We start from the raw sequence: 2,500 nt of genomic DNA on the forward strand, positions 1-2,500 counted from the left end.
TACACCTCATTTTGTGGGCAGTGTTGCACATAGCCTGTCTTGTCTTGAGAGCCAGGTCTGCCTATAGGGGCCGTTCTCAATAGCAAGGCTACGCTCACTGAGTCTGTACATAGTCAAAGTATTTCCTTAAGTTTGGGTCAGTCACAGTGGTCAGGTATTCTGCCACTGTGTCTCTCTATTTAGGGCCAAATAACATTCTAGTTTTCTCTGTTTTTTTGCTAATTCTTTCCAATTTGTCAAGTAATTATCTTTTTTTATTTTCTCATGATTTGGTTGGGTCTAATTATGTTGCTGTCCTGGGGCTCTGTGGGGTCTGTTCGTGTATGTCTCTCTCTCTCTCTCTCTCTCTCTCTCTCTCTCTCTCTCCCTCACCACTCCTCTCCCTCCCTCCCCCTCTCCTCCCCTCTGTCCAACCACTCATCTCTCTCTCTCTCCCTGTCCCTCCCTCCCCCTCTCTCCCCTCCCCCTCCCTCTCCTCTCTCGCTCTCTCTCTCTCTCTCTCTCTCTCTCTCTCCCCCCCTCTCTCCTCTCTCTCTCCCTGTCCCTCCCTCCCCCTCTCTCCCCTCCCCCACCCTCTCTCCCCCCTCTCTCCTCTCTCTCTCCCTGTCCCTCCCACCCCCTCTCTCCCCTGTCCCTCTCTCTCCTCCCTCTCCTCTCTCTCCCCCTCTCTCTCCTCTCTCTCCTCTCTCTCCCCCCCTCTCTCCTCTCTCTCTCCCTGTCCCTCCCTCCCCCTCTCTCCCCTCCCCCTCTCTCCCCCCCTCTCTCCTCTCTCTCTCCCTGTCCCTCCCTCCCCCTCTCTCCCCTCCCCCTCTCTCCCCTCCCCCTCCCTCTCTCTCCTCTCTCTCCCCCTCTCCTCTCATTATCTCTGAGTGTGATTCAGTTCAAATCGGTTCAACCAGGCAGGTTTTAATGGACCCCCCCCCCCCCCCCCCCACCCGCCAAGCTGTCCTTCTCATTGTCCCATTGGCTGGGCTGGGCCACTTTTATGCCTAATTACCCAGCATGCATTGCTGCTGCTGGCTGTCTGGTTGTCTCCTCTCATTGGTTAGTCCCTTATCTATCTGTAGCTAATACTGACTGACAGGAGGTTCAGATTGGGACTGGACTACTACAGAGGATGAGAACCTCTCTCTACCTGGCGTGTAGTCAGACAGGAACCTCTACCTGGCGTGTAGTCAGACAGGAACCTCTACCTGGCGTGTAGTCGGACAGGAACCTCTCTCTACCTGGCGTGTAGTCAGACAGGAACCTCTCTCTACCTGGCGTGTAGTCAGACAGGAACCTCTCTCTACCTGGCGTGTAGTCGGACAGGAACCTCTACCTGGCGTGTAGTCAGACAGGAAGCTCTACCTGGCGTGTAGTCAGACAGGAACCTCTACCTGGCGTGTAGTCGGACAGGAACCTCTCGCTACCTGACGTGTAGTCAGACAGGAACCTCTACCTGGCGTGTAGTCGGACAGGAACCTCTCTCTACCTGGCGTGTAGTCAGACAGGAACCTCTACCTGGCGTGTAGTCAGACAGGAACCTCTCTCTACCTGGCGTGTAGTCAGACAGGAACCTCTACCTGGCGTGTAGTCAGACAGGAACCTCTCTCTACCTGGCGTGTAGTCAGACAGGAACCTCTCTCTACCTGGTGTGTAGTCAGACAGGAACCTCTCTCTACCTGGCGTGTAGTCAGACAGGAACCTCTACCTGGCGTGTAGTCAGACAAGAACCTCTCTCTACCTGGCGTGTAGTCAGACAGGAACCTCTACCTGGCGTGTAATCAGACAGGAACCTCTACCTGGCGTGTAGTCGGACAGGAACCTCTCTCTACCTGGCGTGTAGTCAGACAGGAACCTCTACCTGGCGTGTAGTCAGACAGGAACCTCTACCTGGCGTGTAGTCGGACAGGAACCTCTCTCTACCTGACATGTAGTCAGACAGGAACCTCTATCTACCTGGCATGTAGTCAGACAGGAACCTCTCTCTACCTGGCGTGTAGTCAGACAGAAACCTCTCTCTACCTGGCATGTAGTCAGACAGGAACCTCTCTCTACCTGGCGTGTAGTCAGACAGGAATCTCTACCTGGCGTGTAGTCAGACAGGAACCTCTCTCTACCTGGCGTGTAGTCAGACAGGAACCTCTACCTGGCGTGTAGTCAGACAGGAACCTCTCTCTACCTGGCGTGTAGTCAGACAGGAACCTCTCTCTACCTGGCGTGTAGTCAGACAGGAACCTCTCTCTACCTGGTGTGTAGTCAGACAGGAACCTCTCTCTACCTGGCGTGTAGTCAGACAGGAACCTCTACCTGGCATGTAGTCAGACAAGAACCTCTCTCTACCTGGCGTGTAGTCAGACAGGAACCTCTACCTGGCGTGTAATCAGACAGGAACCTCTACCTGGCGTGTAGTCGGACAGGAACCTCTCTCTACCTGGCGTGTAGTCAGACAGGAACCTCTCTCTACCTGGCGTGTAGTCAGACAGGAACCTCTACCTGGCGTGTAGTCAGACAGGAA

The 2,500-nt window shown here is 54.6% G+C and overlaps 1 protein-coding gene across 1 annotated transcript in view; it reads left to right on the top strand.

Annotated features, from left to right (window-relative positions):
- The window catches only part of LOC106575017 (ephrin type-A receptor 6), a 163,223-nt gene that overhangs the window by 133,596 nt on the left and 27,127 nt on the right, over positions 1-2,500 (top strand). The window lies entirely within an intron of this gene.

This window comes from Salmo salar, chromosome 17 (assembly GCF_965601325.2).
Source record: "Salmo salar chromosome 17, fSalSal1, whole genome shotgun sequence".
NCBI lineage: Eukaryota > Metazoa > Chordata > Actinopteri > Salmoniformes > Salmonidae > Salmo > Salmo salar.